Source organism: Mesoplodon bidens, assembly GCF_964165515.1.
Source record: "Mesoplodon bidens genome assembly, chromosome: 1".
Taxonomy (NCBI): Eukaryota; Metazoa; Chordata; class Mammalia; order Artiodactyla; family Ziphiidae; genus Mesoplodon; species Mesoplodon bidens.
This window is the reverse complement of record NC_138176.1, coordinates 7,451,769-7,473,509: the sequence shown is the minus strand read 5'-3', so window position 1 is coordinate 7,473,509 and position 21,741 is coordinate 7,451,769. Positions and strand designations below refer to the sequence as shown.

The 21,741-nt window shown below is 49.7% G+C and overlaps 1 protein-coding gene across 1 annotated transcript in view; it reads right to left on the bottom strand.

The window, feature by feature from the left end:
* The window catches only part of CTBP2 (C-terminal binding protein 2), a gene marked incomplete at its 5' end in the record, with an annotated part of 161,111 nt that overhangs the window by 112,413 nt on the left and 26,957 nt on the right, over positions 1–21,741 (bottom strand). The gene's annotated exons all lie outside the window — the stretch shown is intronic.

Here is a 21,741-nt window from a genome sequence, read left to right as displayed (position 1 = left end):
ATGAATTGGATCAGTGAAGCTGAAGCAGTGATTTTTTCCTTGTTTACATCTAGCCATCCTTTAATTGCATTTTTCCAATGCCTTCGATTCTAAGCTACCAGAGGTTATTAAATGGTTTCATTAAAAATACTATTTGTCTTGCTTTAGTCACACACGGGATCAAATTAAACAGTAGGGCACCAGAACAAATGAACGCTTTCCCTTTATTTTGACACGAAGCCAAGTGTGCAAAACCAGAAGGTGATATTGTGTCATCGCCGTGAAAATGTCATTTAACTTCTTTGCATCTCCAAGTAGCAAGCAAAGGGACAAAACAATCATATTATCTTCAAGCAAAAAGTCTTACCAACTGTTTGAGAAATACGGAATTCAGAAGCCCACGGTTTATAAGTGCTATTAGCATAAATGCTGACAACTGTTAATCTGCTGTAACTGATGAACGGTTGCAGTTGTCATTAGGAGAAGCCACTTTAACTTACTACTGAAATTGATTACTCAGTTAAGAATTCAATCCTAATGTTCGATAAGACTTCACTTTCTTGGCAAAGGCAATATGAAATGAGGTGATGCATTAAACAGCACTCACATTTATTTTACTACACATGGAATGAAGAGGAAATATATGGGACCATCCACATTATCTGAACCACTTCCTGTGCACACAGAGCAGTAAGAGGGGGCGGGCAAGTAAGTTACTCCTCCCCGGGGCTGACAGAAAAGGCAAACACCTGGGCGGTAGGCGTGTCCAGGTACCTTTTCTGTGCCTTTCCCATGAAGGACAGACGCAATTTCAATATTGGAGCTGCTATGGCACCAGGGGTGTCTGTGTTTTAAGGTAGTCCTTTCTCAAGTCCCGTGAGAATGAACCGTTGCAGCCAACCCTGACCATTTCCAAGCTCACCTTACAATCAGTCAGGATACAAATAGTTGATTAGTATTTCTTTTAAATGTATGAAATTACTGTAACCAGTTTCCCAGCTGCACTCTACTTTTCAAACCATTCAAAAGAAAACCATACTCCTGTGTTCTCTCTAATGTAAGGAAGGGTCCAAGTCCTGACACCGGCCAGCTCCTACTTCGCAATTACAAGAGTTCACAGCAGGAACAGGGTGGTCCCCATGGTCAGGGTTACCATAATACCCAAGGTCAAGAAGTAATTCACTCCCACTGTGCCTCCACACCACCTTACACCCCAAACTTTCCAATTCAAGGGAGGAGGGTGCGGAGAACAGAGACATCCCAGCCTCTGAAATGCCAGGAAGGAGGGACGGGCACGGGCTCTCAGTAGTTCCAAGCCTCTAAAGACACAGTAGTTTCATGTTGACTAAGCATCTATTATTGCCAAGGAACCAGCCTTTGGAGGCAGCAAGAGCTTGCCTAGCAAACTCTCGTCCACCCTTCAAAACCCGTACCCTAGACATCTGTGACACCTTCACTCCCGACTGCCAGGCTGTGACATACTCTACCCATCGCCAAGTCTCTAAATGTTTAAATGCCTCGATCACGCGTTATTCATCTCCAAAGTCTTCCACATCTGGAATTAACTAACTGCATATATATATATATGTGTGTACACACACACACACACACATACATATGCCTGTCTGTAACATTCTTTTCAACTAAGGTCTGAAGACAAAGGCAACATGTTAACACCTACCTAATCTTACTGGTGGGCACAGGTTCTTTCCTTGAGATACTTCATAGTCAAAGTAATTAAACAAGGAACAGACACCTCAGCCGGTGACATTTCACGGAATTTTTTTTTTTTTCGCGGCACGCGGGCCCACCACTGCCGCGGCCCCTCCCGCCGCGGAGTACAGACTCCGGATGTGCAGGCCCAGCGGCCATGGCTCACGGGCCCAGCCGCTCCGCGGCATGTGGGATCTTCCCGGACCGGGGCACGAACCCGCGTCCGCTGCACCGGCAGGCGGACTCTCAACTACTGCGCCACCAGGGAAGCCCCATTTCACGGAATTTTAAGCCAAAAATTCAGAAGAGGCCGCAGACTGCCCGAGCGAACGGTGACAGCTTATTTAGTGGATTAAGAACGTTAAAAAGCTTGGAAGACGGTCAGAATCTTTAAAGCGAGTGCCCATTGTGACGTGAGGGTGGAAAGAAGTACTTACAAAGAATGCAGCTACAGAAGAAGGCTCAAAAGGCTAAAAATTCAAAAACACTTGTTTCCGTAGGTACTTGACGACAGTGCAACAGGGAGTAGTGCCCCGCAGGTTTGCCGGGGGAAATGTTCTTGGCAGGATTCCTCCAAGAACTTCTAGGAGGATACAACGAGACACAGAAATGACTTAGCTAATTAAAATCACCACCGCTCCTACACGAGCGACCCCAGGAAGCTAAGCGGGCTGTTCCACCAAGTAACTCGGCCTCGGCCAGTAAATGCCAGGCAGCTCCAGGTTCACTCTGCTGCTTCTGGCCAAGGAAAAGGGCATCTATTTTTGGCCCGTATGATCAACCTCGGTGAATCTATTAAACGTCACTTGGCAAATGTGTTCCACCCATAGTTGATGACGATGAGGGGGTGTGGGGGTGGGGCGGTGTGCACGCGCGCGCGCACACACGCACACGCGCACACACACGGAGAGAGGGAGGGAAGAGCAGTCCCCAGAGCCTGGTGGAGTCCAAGCCAGGGCTGGGGCTTTCATATAGGAAACTTATAAATTCAGGACACATCGCCTAGAAAGGTCCCTACCACCTGGATTTTTAGTTTCTTCTTACATTGAGTCGGGCACATGAAAATTACCTTCTAGGTCTATAGTTAATAAGTCTGCTTTTCTGAAACTGAATGAGATGTGCTCTAAAAAGGTCTGGAAGGGGGGGTCTTGAGAGACTCTGCCCCGGCTCATTCCAGGAGGACCAGTCTGGCCCCCACTTGAACGCTGCCCTCTTTCAGAACGGCTCCTGTGCTCTGCTGTGCCCTGCATCATCCAAACTCTAGAGAGAGAAGAGGGGCACCCAGGCTCAGCGTGGGCGCCCCGGCATCCCCCCTCAGCCTGCGACAGGCATCACCAAGTGCCCACTTACTTGCACTTACTCTGCATGAATTATTTCTAACGCCTCTAACGCTTTGATGCGTCAGCTCTTCTTACCACTCGGGGCCTGCCTGAACCCCACTTGAATTCTCTGCTCTGCCTGACTCATATTTGGGTCATCTAGGCTTTAAAACGCCCGTCCTCTGTCCTGCTATGGCAGGTGGGGGCCCTTCACCCACTGCTTCCAAGGAAAGGGCCTCTGCTTCCTCTCCTCCCGGCTGGCCAGTGAGCAAAAGCGAGGCCTGGCTTGGACATTTATTAGCAGGAGAGAGATCCTCACGTGGTACCTGTGGACAGAAGCAGGAGGCCCAGGCTTGAGGAGAGCACTGGCCCTACCTGGAACCTGCCCTCCTTCACGCTGGGCTCACCTCAGATCCAGGGGGCCCCACGCACACTTACTACTTAAACAGAGAACCAGAAAGTAGTCCGCAGAATCATCCCTTGGCCCTCACAGATTTACTGCAATAGAGGGGCTAGTGGGAAAGGACAAAGGAGAGAGCACGGAGTTAACAGGACACCGCAGAGAAGCAGCCCAGGCTCCACGGGTCAAGGTGACCAACGCCCTGGGACTCTGTCCTGTCTGAGATGGAGAAGGCAGCGTCTGCTTCACAGGTTATCAGGTCCCTTCAAAGTGGTAATGCCCGGGGAGCTCGGCGCTCGGCCCGTGTACAGCCAGCACTCAGTAAACGCCAGTCATCATGAGGCTTGGCACGCGACTCCAGGACACAGGACAAGTTTGTCATCATCGGCGTCTGCTGAGAACCAAACCAATCTCTGCTCAAATCACGAGATAAATGGCTCCTGTTTGGCCTAAGAGTCCAGTACTCCTCACCACATCTCTGAGGGACCTACACGCTCCCCCACCCAGGGTGGCCTCGCCCTCCCCTTGGTGACAGTCCTGCAGCAAGGCTGTGCTCAGAAAAGGAACAAAGGACTGGGGGAAGAACCATCCAGAAACCCCGGCCTTCTCTCTCATCAGTGTTCTCTTGGCTTGGACGCTGCTGGCTGGCCCTCTCAAGAGGGCACCTGTAGTTACCAAATGTAAGACTGAGCCCTGCTGAAGTGATGATGTATCGCCTTCCAGGAAATGCTGGTCTGCCCACAGCTGCAGGGCCCACAGCTACCTCGGGGCAACCTGCTGCCCACCCGTGCCTCAGGGCAGAAGGAGCCACTTGCCCATGGGCTGCTGCAAGAGGGACCCACAGACGCGGAACTTGAGCCCCAGCTCAAGGGAGCCGTGGTGACCTGAAGGTCCGCGTGCAAGCCCTGTGTCAACCTATTCACTCCTCCTGCTGCACACACTAGCCACACAGCACCATTTCAGGGTATCAATCTGTGTACAAGGGGGGTGACCCTCCACGGTGGAATCACGATGAGGATGTGAGGACACGGGACGCGGGTGCCAGGGGCTTGCCCACGTATCCACAGCAGGGCCTCACAACTATCTCAAGTTCAAGGGTGGCAGGTGGGGAAAAGTCCCGAGTAGATGTGGAACCCAGAAATCCACAGAGAAACCAAATGTCCGCCCCCTAAAACTGACCTGCCCCTATCAGCAAAAAAGAAGTCCTTCTGGCCAAAGAGGGACATGCCCAGACAGAAGTGCCAGAAATCAAGTCAAAGCCACAGGCCGTAGCTCCTGGAATACATTTCACGGGACCCCTGAGCAGCCTGGGCCCCTCCCCACCCCCTCCAGCTCCTGGTTCACACCTGACCACCCTCAGCAGGTCTGCCACACATCCAGGGATGCATAATGACCCACAAAGGGATGGCTTCGGGCTGCCCTCAGCTGACTGGGCGGGGTAACCAGAGCTGCATGCTTGGGGGGCTGCTGGGGGCACAGACGGGCATCTCTGAGCAACATGGGGAGTGGGAGGGGCCTGCAGCTGCTGGGATGTGCCCTCTCCCCACGTTCAGAACTCGAGGCCACACATGTGTGATCTGCCCCTAACCAGGACCTCAGGCTGACACAGTGAAGGCACAAGCCCAAGTCACCTGGGAAGGGCCCCCCCTTCCCTCCCCACGTGTATTTATGCACCTGCCCAGCCTCTCATTATTAATGCACCCCCAGAAAGGCCTAGCCCATCAGGCACGAAGCAGTGTGGAATTCTGGTGTGCTTGTCACATTGGGAAAACCAAGGAAAAGACTACGTCCTCTGAAGAGGAAAACGCTGAACAAGACGGAATTAACACGGTGTGACCTGACATACTTTCCCCTTAGCGCAGCTGCATCATTCCTTCCCAGGATCCAATTCCACGTACTACTGCCTAATAGTGAATAAACCATATTAATTAGCTTGGAAACAATTTTCCTTTATTGAGGCAGGAGGACCCTGAAAGCTAATTCTTTCCATGTCCCTATACAGCCACACTGGTGTCAAGACACCTAAGGTCAAATCAACACTTCATTATTACTGCCCACCGCGCCATGTGCAAGAGTTTCAACTTCAATAAGAAAAATGCCCTCCGGGCACAAACTTTACATACAGTCTTTGTAGAGAGAATGTTTACGGAAATTTTGTAATATTAAATATGTTCAGCTGCATTTAAGTTTTAAGAACATGAAAAGGCCCAACAGCCAAGATTTCAGAACTCTTGTCTTCAAATATAAGGAGAGTCAGTGGAAAACTGTAAGGGAAGTCTTGGAACTCTGCCACTTTCTTAAGGAAAACAAAATAGGATATTTTCTCAGTGTTGTCTCAGGTGTAGTCAATTAATGTGTCCGTTCCTTTGCTGCCTTTCAGCTTTCTGCTTTTGCACCCACCCTACAGAGCCGGCAGATTTGAGCCCGGCTAGGTGACCAGGAACGGCCTAGCCTCGCAGCATTAGCTGGGCTTCAACCCTTTGGGGAAAGGCTCTGTTCTCAGTGGCTCCAGCAATGGAGAAATAAACAAGGGCATGAGTCTGTCAGACTGGCAGGGCGGGGGGGAATTGGAAACAACTGGAAAAATGGACACGGAAAGCAAATCGATAAACGGGTGCTGCAAATATGGCCCAACAGGAGCCAAGTTTTGAAAGAAAAAAAAAAGTGGTTCAGTGAGCAGCAACCACACACACAACGACGTCATCCTGTGAATTCAAGCTGCGTTCCCACACCCCAAACTGCCCAGCTGGCCCTGAAAGTGCAGGCAGAGGGTCTGGGCAGTCTGACTCCCGGTTCCCAGAAGCCTGTCTGGGCCCCCCCCGAGTCTGTCCCAATGTCAGACAAGCTGGGAAGCCGCCCTGTTAACTTTGAAGTGCCCAGAGGAGTGGGGGAGTCCTCGCTGGGGGAGGACCCTCTTCCAATCAGCCTGGCTCAAAGGGAAGCCTGGCCCCTGAGGTCTCAGCCCAATGTATCAGGCAGCAGAGGTGTAAACCCACAAGTCAAATCAGAGACACCTGTAGGTGGCCTTTTGTGGTTTCAAATAGTAACTGAACAAGAAAGCTATCAGCCCAGGCACACGCGCCTCTAGGAGAGGTTCTGGAACCTGCTGGGAGTGGAAGAGAGATGAGATGGCCCAAGAACAGAGCCCAGCTAGTAGCAACCACGAACCAGTAGGGCATCTTGAAATGAATGCCCTGGCCTCGGTTTTCTCCCAGGTAGAGAGGAGGGCGCAGAAGAGGTGCTGCGTTCCTTTTCTTTTACAGACTTTTTTTTTTTTTTTTTGATGTGGACCATTTTCAAAGTCTCTATTGAATTTGCTACAATACTGCCTCTGCTTTATGCCTTGGTTTTTTGGCCCTGAGGCACGGGGGATCCTAGCTCCCAGACCAGGGATCAAACCCGCACCCCCTGCATTGGAAGGCGAAATCCCAGGGAAGTCCCCCGAATTCCTTTTCACTAGGCACCCCCCATCGACACTCTGATTGACAAGGGGCACAGGGTCAGACAGTAAGCAGAGGGTCTCTCGATGCTCAGCACAGCAACATAAAACTTATTAAGCTGACAATCTGTAACATAAAATCCAGGAATGACAAAGCAAAATGTTGAAGGGTTGGTGAGACAAACAGCCCCCCACCGCTTCAGTGGGAGTGTGAAAGGGCACCTTTTCTGAAAAGTTAGATTTCATTCCCCCCACCCCATTCTACCCCTAGGGAGTAATTAGAGGAGTAAAGATTCACATAAAAATAAACCATCTAAGATGCTTCCCTGAAACAGAAAATAGTTGGATAACTATCTTTCCTGATAACACTATAGAGAAAAACAAATAGCTATCATGTTATACCTACATACATTATGATACCTGCATCTCAACAAATTATTTAGTTTTAAAAATTCAAAAATATTTCACAACTTAGGAAAAACATTTACAGGTTAAATGGAAAAACAAATATAAGACTCCAAATCTCAAACATAAATTTAAAAATATTCTTTAAACGGTGAATGTCATTTGCTAGTGTATGCATACCATGCAGGAGACAGAAAATACACCCAAGGTGTTAAAAGAAGTTATTTCTCCATATGCTAAGGTGATTTTTAAAACATAAGTCTTTCAGATCATAAAAATTGTGCATTAATCTTCATATTTTCCTCTATTTCTCCATTTTCTGCAAAGAGCAGGTTTCCTACAATCTGGAAAATGTACAGTGAATTTATGTGGGCTTCTACATCAGGAGAGGGAGCTGAAGCTGGGGATGCAGAGACAGCTGCTGCCTTGGTTCCGGGCCATAGCATCACTGCAGAGTGGCTCTATTTAGGATCTAAGTCCTTAAGTAATAGCTGCATTGCCAAGGTGGGTTTAAAAGGAAGTAAGGTATATCCCCTCCAACCTCGTGCAAATTTAATCTAGAAACAGGGTGTCCCTCTTAGGAATGCCAATGCATAGATCTGAATTCCAGTGGCCAATCAACCTGGGAGGAATCCCTGAGGGGCAGCGGTGAGGGCACCCATGCAGTGGGGATCCCTTGGCTCCCCCAGGGCCTGCAGGAGGGGACGGACACTGCAGCAAGGCAGACTTAGCAGGCTCCAGCCAAGTTCTCGGCCACAGGTTAGACTGCAGAAGAATGAGTAGAGAGAAGCAGAAAATGTGTGTGTGTGTGTGTGTGTGCGTGCGTGTGTGTGTGTGCGACTTGAGAATCAAATGGCCGAGTCCGCACGCCCTGAAAAATTACTCACAAGAAGAGTGACCGTATTTAGATACCAACGCTACGGATCAATGGACTAAATGCAGAAGATCGAGCAGGGAGGAAGCTGGGGAAAGTTCATTCAGCCGAGTATCAGCCACTCAAGCCCTAGCTCTCCGTAATTGTACCTCCATCCCCAGCCCTTTACATGTGTAGAAGGCATCGCATCAGCTGCTTCGTCAGGTTTGTCACTGGTTTAGTTGGTCAGCTCCTTGTGAGCAGGGACAGAATATGATTTTGACCTTAGAGAACCTGGAGACCAAACAACAGTGAAGAGCGTTAGAATGAGACCACAAGTGGCCCTAGAAAAGCTCCCTCACCTCTAGCTGGGGACGACGAGCCCAGGATGTGACCATTCTCCCCTCGAATGTGGGGCTGCACGTGATGCCGCAGGTAAAGAGTTCAGCACCAGAAGCGCTCAAATGTTTAACTTGCTAACAATTCTATTGTTTAACAGATGCTTTCCTAACAAGACCAGGGGAATTCAAGAACCCAGAATCCTGGGAAGAAAAAAAAGTCCTAAAGGAAATTAGGTTCAGTTTTATTTCAAACCAAATTTACTCAAACCCGAACCTACAGGTTCAGGGGAGGTTTAAGTTTAAAGTGAAGCGCATCACTGCCATCAAAGGGACCAGCTGCTGTACGTGCAACCAAAGGAATGGCTTGACTTTTGAAAATCCATTTACAGCGCTAGGCACGTCACAGAGAACAATACACAGAGAAACTCCGCAAACACAAATGTGAGTGAAGACCCCAAAGGTGTAATGGAAAGTAAACTCATGGGTCCAAAGTATTCTTCCCCTTAGAGGCAACAAATTCTAGCCTTAAGAATAAATCCCAGAGCCAGATGGGACCTCAGAGAGCATCACATCCACGAATGGGGAACCTCCCCCGCCACCAAACAGCCTGACACCCACATCAGGAGAGCCCCTTCACCTCCGACCAGAGTTCAGACCACCAGGATGTGATGGTCCCTGACACAGACGCTGCCCCCTTGTACCCAGAGGGATCCAGGACAAGAAGAGAAAAGCCAAAGGCCAGACCTGCCTACAGCCCATGCCAGCTGCGTGAGCCCCTCCTGAGCTCCGGGTGGAGTTTTCAGGGCTTAACGGGCTTGATTTAGAAAAAAAGAACCGCAGAGTTTCTAAAGAAAACGCAAACACTACCTACTGATTCATGTGTTATCAAGTAAATAACACTGGGAATCCTGAACTAACTTCCTCACTGCCTAATTACTCAGTTGCATTTCATTAACTTTGAAAGTATAGACAACCTTTCAGCACAGATGTTCACGGGAGTAATACTTCATAAATGCTGTCCTCACTGACATGATGCATGTGTAAATACACACGCATATATGTTTAAAACACAGTGCAAATAAATGTGCTTTCGGAAGGAGCAATGGCTCAAAGTTCTCACTGTGAAATTAGCTTCTCGGGGTTTGTCATTATAACAGTCCTCATAGAGGCAGGCCAAAGCCACCTAGGTGCCTAGGGCTTCCTCTAAGGAAATCATGCTCACACAGCCTTTACTTCCCTCGTGCGCCAGCCCAGAACCCCCTGTGTTATTGTTATGAGTGCTAATAAAACATCAAAATCCAATAAGCTTTATCCCAAGTTTTGTTTCAATCCATTTGCACTGTGCAAAAAAACACACAACACAGGTGAACAAAACTCACAAGGTGAAGCGGGGGCTCTTCTGCTGGTTTCCCCAACCAGCCAAGCCATCAGGGCACAAGCTTCTTCAAACATCACCCCATGGACGTCTGCTGAGAAACAGGGCAGGCCAGCAGAGGCCAGAGATGCCTTGTTCCTCCAGACATCGAGAAAGAGTCCACGTGAAGGAAGAGTTGTTTTGCAACTCCCAGGTCTCCATGATGGGTTTCCTCTTACCCAGTATTCCAGTCAGTCAAAGACTGAATCAAAAATCTTTGGGGCGGGGACTTCGCTGGTGGAGCAGTGGTTAAGAATCCTCCTGCCAATGCAGGGAAGATGGGTTCAAGCCCTGGTCCAGGAAGATCCCACATGCCACGGAGCAACTAAGTCCGTGTGCCACAACTACTGAGCCTGCGCTCAAGAGCCCGCGAGCCACAACTACTGAGCCCGCAAGCCACAACTGCTGAAGCCGGCGCACCTAGAGCCCATGCTCCGCAACAAGAGAAGCCACCGCAATGAGAAGCCCGCACACTGCAACCAAGAGTAGCCCCTGCTCGCTGCAACTAGAGAAAGCTCGCGCGCAGCAACGAACACCCAACGCAGCCAAAAAAAAAAATCTCTGGGGTGGAATATTCCTCATCAATAAGAGGGAACAGACCAGTGATACAACAACCTGAATGAATTTCAAAGGGAACTGTGCTGAGTGAAAACACTCCATCCCAGAAGGCTACCTACTATTTGATTCCATTTCTATAACATTCTTAAGGGACAAAATTACAGAGATGGAGAACAGACTATTTATTGGTTGTCAGGGTTTACGGACAGGGAAGGAGCCAGGACACTCCAGCTCTAGAATTTTCTCTGAGTGAGCTGGGTCTTGGAAGTCAGCCAGCCCCGTTTACAACCATGTATGTTGGCCATGAACTGTCTGGGCCACCTAAAGTGGGTGTGGCTATAAAAGGGGAACGGTGGGGTGGGGGAATCCTTGGGGTAATAAAACTTGTGTGTCTTGACTGTGGTGGGGCACACTGGAATCCACACAAACAATACAACTGCACAGAAGGGAATACACCCAAATGAATGTAACACTGGGGAAATCTGGATAGTATCTGTGGACTGTATCATTATCAATTTCCTGGTTATGCAATCGTCACTATCATTTTGCAAGATGTTACCAATTGGGGGGAAAGGAGGTAAAGGGTCTTATTTCTCTTACAACTACAAGTTTAATTACAAAAATAACAAGTAGCTTTGTCCTGTTTTTTTTTTTTCTTTTGGTCTACCTGTTGAGTTTGGTGCATGTTGACCAATCAATAGGGCACTTCCTTTCTTTGGTGGATTGTTGTTTGCCGGCAGCCTAGCCCGCTGACGGGACTCACACTCCGAACCGGAATCAGCTTCCTCCGGCCGCCAGGGCGCACGGCTCCTGAACCCCTGACCTTCTCCGGTGGAGCTGGCAAAGATCCTTGCTACGTAAGTTCTTTCCTGGGAGCAGGCACAACTGACCGGTTTCTCTCGCCCAGCTGCTGCCAGACGCCCAGAGCTTCCCAGGTCACATGGGATAGAACAGCCCTGGAGAGGAACAAGAGAAAACCAGCCTCCGGGGCTGGTCTGTATGGGCGAGTGGGCACACTGGTGGGGAACCCAGGACTCCCTGATCCCGCATGGCTAAATCGAAACCCCAGGCAGCAGGCTGGAACAGGCCAAGACCGTCCCTGGCTGACACACACAGCTGTACACTGGGCTGGCCACCTTCCAACACCCAGCTCGCTCAGAGAAAGTTCTGGAGCTGGAGTGTTCTAGCAGATTACCAGAGCCAGCGAGCCACCTGTCTGAGAGAACCCACAGCGACAGACATGCCTGCTTTTCCAGCAGCCTGGGGACCTTGTGGCTGCCCTCGAACTCCACATCAGCCTTTTGTGACAAAACTTAATCACACTGTATCAACCTCAAGGTCTTTTGTGGCGTTCTGTGTCTGTCCTCCAAGATCCCCTGTTGCCTCCCTTTTAAGGAGAGCTGGCACAGTCAGTCCTAACACTCCCCGGCACCTCCCTGCTGATTCAAAGAATCCAGAAGGAGAAAATTACAGGAGGAGCATCTTTGCCGTTTTGCCTTTATTGTCTTCAGGGTCACACTTCTTTCCACCCATTCAACAGGAGTTTATCCTTAATGTCTCCCACTGACAATAATGAAAGTACCTCCCTCTCCCCAGAAATGTGCCATTAGGTACAAGTGTACAGATGAAAAATATTTCAATCACAATACTATTTTTTTCAGATTCCATAAACCCTTAAATAGCCACTTACTCAAAAAGCTGAGCGCTTTCAAACACTGCCCAGCTTCAAAGCTGATGAAGAAATAACCAGCGACTCTTCCACGGGAATAAAAATTACATTCTACATAAATTACATATATAATTTGATTAAACATGTTTATGTCTTTGTGATGACATTTAAAATAGAAGTAATCATTTTCTTTCTTAAAAGAAAAACTCTTTCAAATATAATTCGAAGCTGTCAAACCTATCTCCGGCTACAGATCTGTTAAATGTCACGTACCTTCCAAGGGGGATGGCAGTTTCCTTTTAAATATGCAGTTCCAAACAGTGCGTTCTGAATCAAGCATGTATTAAAATACACCACTGGCATTTATCCTGATTAAGTAGAGCCCTCTCCCCTTGCTCCTGACGGATCTGCTCGGGGTGGGGAGCGGCACCAGCCCGTCTCTTACCCATACAACTCCAGAGGGGTTACTGCCTCCACGCTGGCTGCCAAGCACCGGGCTACCGGGCCCAACACCAAGTCACACCCCTGAATGCCTGAAGGGGGCAAAGGCACCCTCTTATGATCCCTACGGTTTCCCTCCTAGATATCTCGTTGAACTCTTTGTAACCCAATTTCGGCCCAACTGTAAGACAGCGTTAATCAGATGCAAAGAAAACTCCGAACTCATTCTCCTAAGTCAATGACCTACATATTCAATTGCTTCTTCTCCAACTCAGTAGCAAACACCATGCTATATTTAAACACAGAGCACAGCTATATCTTTCTTCTGAAATGCTTAGAGATACAGCCCAGGCTTACACTCTAGCCCTCCTGCTCAACTTAAGGAATGCAAACCTTGTCAGCATCAACTTTTGGGGGAACTTAAGAGAACAGTATGGTCCGTGTCTCCACTGTTTTCCTAAGAAGGTACCAAGGGTCATTTTTGAAAAAAGTAAAGGTAAGCGGCACGTTTGCTGGAACACAAGCGAGTGACGCCTGCCTCCCCAGCGCCCGGCAAAAAGCAAGTACTCACAAAGCAAACAGCCCAAAGGACTTCAAGTCAGTTAAGGGTGGGTAACAAGCACGTCGCATACCAAGTGTCCAAAGGAGACGCAAACGTTCTGGGACCAACACCAAATACTCCTGGAGCCAGCGGAGGAGACAGACAGCAAAAGGAGCGAGAGCTCTCAGAGTCTAAGACCAGGGGAGGGGGACTTTTCACTGCCAATCGCTTTGTATCTAACTCAAACTTGATGAAATGTGGGCAAGTCAGCCCCTCCACCCCACCCTGCCCCCAACCAGTGTTGGAGGAGGATCCTAAGAACATCTGAAGAAGCATCAAGGCAGAGGCTGGAAAGACCAAACGGAAGATGCCCAATCCAGCCCAACTCTGCACCAGCTGCCTTTCTTCTGGGAAAGGGAAGCTGCCCTTGGAGGAGGGAAGGTAAGGAGAGGCCAGGCCCGTGCCCGCACAACTCGGGGGAGCCTTGCAGACAGACTTACAGTGCAGCGGGCAGCCTGGGAGAGGACCAGGGTGGGCGGGATACACTTCACAACCAGAGCCCAGATCCAAGCCGGAGCTGGGAAACCTCAGCTGCAGACACCTTCCTGCCTCATCCTACCGTGTGAGCTTAGGCAAGTCACTTTGCCCCTGGGAAACCAACTTCTCATGGGGACAGGAGAGGAATGCTACCCAGACACCATGATTCTGTAACTCAAGCTCTAATTCCATTTAAAACAGGCACTCATGAGACTTGGAGCCAATTCTCTAGTCACTGGGGCTTGAAAGAAAACGAGAGTGTGGAAAAAGAAGAGTTATAACAGGAACTTCTCTTTTTCTTTGGATTAATGTACATTCCCTTCCTTGGTGACAAACTCCACGCCACTGTATGGATGAGAAGGGCCAGTAATCACCATGCATGAGGCCAGATCCTGCCAACTGACCCGTGGCAGCAACAGTGAAGGCAGAAAGCGCGGGTGAACCAAAATGTGTAGTGGGGGACCTTCGGCTTGGTTCCTGCACCCCCAGCCTCCTACTAAGAGGGGAGCCTTCCCAGTTAACGCCACATGTGCTCCCATCTCCCCACGCCTGGGGCCCACAGAAGTCATCAGCCTGGCCGCCTCCCCCGCTGCACAGTGGACTCTCCTGGCTGCAGTGCTGCTTTTTGAGCCTTGCTGTCAAGGTTACTGAACCCAATATATACACATACAGCTGTAGCTGTCTATACACACATACCCAACACATCCAAAAACTCGGGTGTGGACTCCTGACGGTCAAAGCCAACGGCTCTTTCTCCTCTGCCATCTACCTTCCCAGCTGTACCACACACCCGACCCACACCACCCTATCCATTCTGACACTGCACCAACAGAGGGGCAGGTACTGCTGAGAGGGAGATTTTGGAGATAAAGGAAACATAACCTCGTCTTCAAGGAGTTCCAACAAGGAACGAAGGACAGAACGCCAAGTGCTAGAGAAGCAGACGTGACAGAGGGAGCGAGTGCAACTCTACCTCAGCTCCCACTCAGATGCTCCCACGTCAGTTTCTTCGACGGTCCCTCCAAGGAACTCCAGATGCCCCTCACCAGCCGCCTTCTAGACACCTCCCCTCTGACTGCCCATCCACCCACCCCTCAGACTTGGCTCATCCACAGGCACGGACATCACTCCTTTATGCCCTTGGAGTCCGGGACTCCAACCAAAGCAAACCCAGGCCCTGCCCTGACTTAAGTTCCTGATCCTGGAACCAGCCAAGCCTGCCCCCTACTTTTGTCCACCTCCACACCTGAGAGGCCGGCAAGGAAGGCCAACACACACCAATTCCTGGGCAAGAAGTGAAACTCCACCCAGCATCTCTAAAAACACCTAGCAAAAGCCCAGCTGAGATAAATACCTTTTTGGAAGAATGACCCAGTCCAATACAACTGGCCTAGCCCTTGAAGTATTTTAAATGCCATTCTAAATTAAATGATACCCTTAGAATGCCTTCCCCTAAATTGTCCCCTCAACACTGTGCTTCTGACTTTCCCGGTGGACCCAGGCCCAAGCAAACAGGTCTTGTGTTACCAGACCTTGGTTGGTGGCAGAACCCTCTATCCCCTGTTAACTTCCTCTAAGGAAGCATTTCTCTTTAGGATGAGCTCAACAACACTCACAGGAAGAGAGCTATTCACAGCCAACTGTCCTGAAATTTGCAGTTGCTGTATGTCCATTATTTGTTTTTTAACTAACTCTGGTCCTTCCCCAATCGCATCCCCTCTTACAGCATCCTGGGGTTTTTTTTTGTTGTTTTTTTTTTTTTGCGGTACGCGGGCCTCTCACTGTTGTGGCCTCTCCCGTTGCGGAGCACAGGCTCCGGACGCGCAGGCTCAGCGGCCATGGCTCACGGGCCCAGCCGCTCCGCGGCACGTGGGATCTTCCCGGACCGGGGCACGAACCTGTGTCCCCTGCAGCGGCAGGCGGACTCTCAACCACTGCGCCACCAGGGAAGCCCCCTGGGGTTTTTTTTGTTGTTTCTTTTTTTTTTTTTTTGAGTCCTCAAAATACTTTCTCCAAAGAGACAGGATATAAATAAGTAAAATAGAATCCATTCATGAGAACACATTACAAGTCCTATAAACCACATCCCTGGAAGCGCTGACCCTAAAGAGACTTGGAAAAGCTGGCAGCAGCCTCCCCAAGGCCAGCGACGCCAGCACACCCTGACCACTGAGCTCTTGGGTGGCCCAGCTCACGGGGTGGCTGATCTTCCAGTGGCTGATCTTCAGGTGGCCAGGTAGCTGCACAGAACACCTGCTTATTAGCCCGTTTCCCCACGCTGAAAGAAACTAGAAATGCATGTGCTGCCACGTGATTATCAGTGGGCTCCAAAAATGAACTTCTGTCAGTTACAAATGCAAAAACATGGGCACAGATGTTACAAAGGGCCAGGAAAACACCAGGAACCAAAGGCCCTGACCCTCACGCTTCACTAGAGGGTGCAGTGTTTAGGGGGGAGGGGAGGGGACAGGAAGACAGCTGGGGGTTGGAGCAGGTAGAGGCGTGCCCAGGAAAAATCAACAACTGTTCTGAACATCCAGGGAAAGCCAAGAGAAGCAGGCCCCTCTAAACAAAATAAAACGGTTACTTCTTCCAGAGCAGGCAAGCCTTATAGCCCACCCCACAGCACAGCAAATGGTGCAGACGCTGCATCTGTCCTGCTAGCGGAGGGAACAGGGAAGAGGAAGGTGCTCCCCCGCCCCAACTCCTCAAGCAGAAAGCCAACATTCTGCCAAGTGGTTTAAAAAACAGCTCCATCTTCCATACATGATTGGTAGCAGTGTAAAATGTCATTATAACTGCTTTATAAAACTAAACATACACCTATTTTATGGCCCAGCAATTCCACTTCTAGGAATTTACCCAAGAGAAACAAAAACATACGTCCATAAAAAGACATGTACAAGAATGGTTCACTTCAGCTTTATTCAGAATAGCCAAAAGCTGGGAACAGCCCACGTGTCCGTCAACAGGTACTTGGGTAAACTCACTTGGTGGATTCCTGCACTGGAATACTACACAGCAAGTAAAATGGAACAAGCAATTGATCCAGGATAAAACACCCGAAAATCTCAAACACATTTAAAAAGGTGAATTTAAAAAGCTTTTCCCAAAAGGTGTATGTGGTATATAATACACATGTATGTATAACGTGTGAATATGTCTATCACGTAGTATGTTAAATGCTCGAACACGAAAAATTAATCATGTGGGGGTGGGGCGTGGTTGCCTGAGATGATCAGGGAGATAGGAATGGGGACTACCACGAGGGAACTTTTCTGGAATGATGGTTATGTTCTATATATCCTGATAGAGTTGGGAGTACCCAGGTATATGGATCTGCCGAAACAAATGGACTGGTATGCCTAGGGTCTACGCTTTTCATTTTACCTCATGCCCCCCCTCCCAGCCCCCTGAATACCTCCCCCAAGTCCTACCTCCAAGGAAAAATAAACTGAAGGAACCACAGCTTCAGTCAGCTTCAGTAATGAGATGCACGCTCAAGGACTCTGGGGTGGAGCTCAGTGAGGTCTGAAGGCCGCTGAGAAACGCTGAGGAAATAAAGATGGACCGATGGGCGGGGAGGTGCCAGCCCGGCCTGGGGGGCGGGGCAGGGGTACCCCCTGCACAAAGGTGCCCACTGAGGGCACCTCTGACTCTGCTCCGTCCGCAGAATGAGGACCCCAGAAACACCTGCGACACCAGTGCCATTTCCCCACCAAGCGCTGAAACCCCAGCGGCCCAGGTGGATCACCACTCCAAACCAGAGTGCGGGAGCAGCGTGCGTCCAGGTAACACCCGCTCTCCTCTGTGAACAGACCTGTGAGTTCAGGGAGGCTAAGGATCGTGTGTATCAGCGCAGGCTGATAAAACAGGAGGTCCCTGCTCAGTCAGAATAAACGCCCAGGGCAGTCACATCTGCATCCTGCGGGTTCTAGTGCTTTGAGGCAGAACTCCCAGGAGCAGCTCGCAAAGAGCGAACTGATTACACAGGCCCATTTGGAAACAGCCTGCTAAGTGCCACGTGCCTTGTAACACGGCTGTCGTTAGATGCTGTCAGCCTAGAGCTGCATTCCCAGTGCAGGTCACACGCAGACTGCACCCCCTAGCATCTCGTATCACCCAAGAGGCTCGTAAAGCATTACGTACAGAAAATACATGCAACTTCCCAGCTAAAATCTAGTGCGTGCACTCTCTCAAAGGTCGACGCGGCCTCCACTCTACTTTCATTACTGATGCTTCACTCAGATGGCGGGGAAGCTACACTAAAAAAAAACAAAAAAAACAAAGAGTCACTGCTATAGGACTTCCCTGACGGTCCAGTGGTTAAGAATCCCTGCTTCCACTGCAGGGGGCACGGGTTCGATCCCTGGTCGGGGAACTAAGATCCTGCATGCTGCGCGGCGTGGCCCACCCCATCCCCCACCCCACCCCCCCAAAAAACTCACTGCTATGATGCAAGGGTAACAGAATTAAACCCTTGACAGAATCCAAGATCTCAGATCTGGGCAGGGCCTGGAGATCGCCAAGCACAGACCTCACACTGTAGAGGCAGGCAAACTGCAACCGGGCAGAGGAAATATGGCTTGCTTCCCAAACTGGAAGAAATTCCTGGGCCCTGACCCTTTGACCCACTTTATTTTCAATTCAACATGTGTTAGTTCGGTTCCTCCAGAAACAGATGCCAAGACAAGATTAGTAAGAGACTGTACGAGAGACTTCTTGGGGGGACACGACACAGGAGCCAGAGGGAGATGCGGGCCCGACCCCTTCAGTGGAGTCAGGGAAGGAGAGATTTTTGCCTGCCACGCAGTTCAAGGCCACAGGGGAATCTTCGGGCCAAGCGGACACGGGCTGTTGGGAGGAGTCCCAAGCCTCGCAGGGACAGCCTGGCAACCCCGCTGTGCTCACGCCCTGGCTGGGAGCGGCCTGTGGGAGCGCGGGCTCTGTGAACGCGGGGCTGGATTCCACGTGTGGAACATCGTTGGCGCCAGCAGTCAATTATCTTCCCAGAAGGAAAAGACCAGAGAGGTGCCTTTGCACGGCTGCCACACCATGCCAGGTGGCTGCTCCACTTTTATGACCCAAGACGTACTTCTGAGCTTCTCCAAAGATTGACAATCAGACTGCTCGGGCCACCTGGCTGTACCCAAAACGCATAACTGGCTGTCATTTGGCTGGTGTGAGGCAGGGACGCCCGGCAGGGGTGCTCATCTTCAGGGAGGACCCCCAACAAGAGTAGGGAGGGAAACGGGATCTCCAGGACTTAGTGAAGAAATGGACACGGCAGATGGAGAAGTGAAAGCCAGGCTGCCGAGGCTGGGGGCCGGGACGAGGGTCCTGCTTCTCCTTCTGCTCAGTGAAGGGCAGTGTGAGGCACAGGCTGGTGAGGTTGGCGATCAAGCCAATCAGCTCCTCAAACTCACTGTATTAGTTAACACTACCTGCTTTAACAAATGAACCCAAAACTGAGTATCAGCTCAACATAATATAAGCTTTTTTTTTTCGCGCGGTACGTGGGCCTCTCACTGCTGTGGCCTCTCCGGTTGTGGACCACAGGCTCCGGACGCGCAGGCCCGGCGGCCATGGCTCATGGGTCCAGCCGCTCCACGGCGCGTGGGATCCTCCCAGACCAGGGCACGAACCTGCGTCCCCTGCATCGGCAGGCGGACTCTCAACCACCGCGCCACCAGGGAAGCCCCTAAGCTTATTTCTATGTCACAAAAAGATCAGTGCTCCTGATGGGTGAGCAGCTCTTCACATGGCGATTCAGGGGCCCAGGATCCTCGCTTTCTCTGCTGGACTTGCCACACCCAGTTGACAATCCAGGCAAGAAAAACTGGGCAAAGCACACTTGCTTCTTAACCATTTCTGCCAGGAAGTGACACCTATGCCCACCAGTGTTCCACTGGCAACATCTATCCTGGGGCCTCCGGTAGCTGCCTGGCTGGTGGCAGGGCAACCACCGCAGCAGTTAAGCCCCCACCAGTGGAGGAGGGAAGCGCAGATCTTTGCTGGACCTCTGGTCATCTCCACCACACTCACCTTCCAACTCAGTCTCAGACAGGCTTATTTTGGAAGCAATACAGGCCTCTGGGTCTCCCTGAACACCATAATCCAAGGTTATCTGACCACTGAACCAAATCTGAAGAGACGCCAACAACTCTGGAAATGCGTGTATTCAATTCTCTTGTTGCCACACAGCCGTGGCAGTCAAGTGGAAATCTGGTCACAACTGGGCTCTCACTGATCAACTTAAAGAGTTGAGCAACTGTCCTTTTATTGCAAAATGCTCAACTCTAAAACTTTAAAGTCTGCAAAATGCTTTCAGGGCCATCAACTCTAAGATACCATCAAACCTTAGACCCAGCAATGTTTTACAAGCCGCTAAGAAAAAAAGGGGAAAAAAATACCCTCAATTAAACTATGCCATATGATCAACTTTATGACAGAACTCAATCCCAGAGACGTTAAAATGTTGAAAATCAATGAAACAACAGTGCTCCTGTTGAAGCCTTCAAACAACCTTGTAAAAAAACACAGGAATTGCAATTTCACAGAGCCCAGCCCAGGGCTGGGTGACTTGCCAGAGGTCACCCAGCTAGTGAGGGCCAGAGTTGGGAGCGGGGGGTTTCCAACCAGTTTGACTCAGCACCTGGATCTGGGTCAAGATATCAGCACGTCCGAAAACTCTCCAAGGCCAAGCCAAGCTCCAACCTCCTCACATCCACACAGATTCTGCTTCAAATGGCAAATCGAGCACCTCGGATATAATACTCTTATAAATGCATTCAAATTTTTTTTGAAACTCCACTAAAATTTGAGGTTTTATCTGCGTAACACTTTACCAACAAATTCCACGACATTCAAGTGAGAACAGATGATGTACTGAAATATCAAGAACAAGGATCCGACTTGGTAAACAGTTGAGCGCTATTTTCACATCATCCTAATGAATCTAGTTTCAATGAACACAAATCAGCAAACACTCTGAACATTTTAATGGTATGGTGCAAAATGATGCTTTGAATGACAGCCCCAGAAAACAAACTCTTCTCAGCAAGTGACAGATACCACAAGAAGAGAAAAATCAGAATGGATGAGTTAATTCAAAGGGTCCACTCATGGTCCATGGACCTGTACTTGGCCTTGGGCTGGCTTCCCTACAGAGCTCCTTGGGCTATGAGTGAAGCGACAAGGCGGGGAGCTCTGGATCCTGCTCAAGCTGCCGGGCACAATTTGCTACCAGGTGCCTGGCGTGTTCCGATACGTGTACAGCAGGTGGGTCAATACCCACAAAAGATGGCACACGGATTTCTGGTCAAATTCTTCTCGCCCAGGGCAGGCTCCCGCCTCTATGCATCTCATTATGGCCCTCAGTGTCAAGGGAAGAGTGCTGGAAAATATCTGGATGCTTGGGAAGTGTCTGGGATGGTAGGATACAGGCCAAGATGGGCCCAGACTCCTCCAGACCCCTGCTCACAGGCACACCCGTCCTCTCATCTGTGTCTCCATCCTGTCATCACTCTCTTAAGTGGTACCCAAGTAAAATCTCAGCAGTGAAGTTTACTCCCACTTTGTTTTTTTTTAAACAAAAAAAAGCATGCAATGACCAAGAGACAGGGAAATACACTGACACCCCCAGGGAATGCAGGCAGAGCCATCTCTCCCGAGGGGCATCTGGGGAGTCACTTCACCTGAGCCCTGCATTTTCTCCATCTGTAAACCAAGGCTGTTGTTTGGAGGCTGTAATTAGAACATATTGGAACACAGCTGTAAACTATAAATCACTATAAGAAGACGGGACTGGTCTTTTGAAATGATGTTTTTGCCTTGGAAATAATAAACCAAAATTAACACATTCAGAGTTGTTTTTAAAAAGAATCCCATTGTTATAAAGCAGAAACTAACATACCATGGTAAAGCAATTATACTCCAATAAAGATGTTAAAAAAAAAAAAAAAAGAATCCCAAAGCCTAGTACCTTCCTTCAAACCCAAGTGAACCCATCTCTCCAGACTGCAAGCTACGTGGGGACAAGGAAGCACCTCCCTCCTACCGTATTCCTCCCTGAGCCTGACCTGTGGGAACCAAGCGTGCTTAACTGAATTCTGAGTGTCCAACGGGCACTT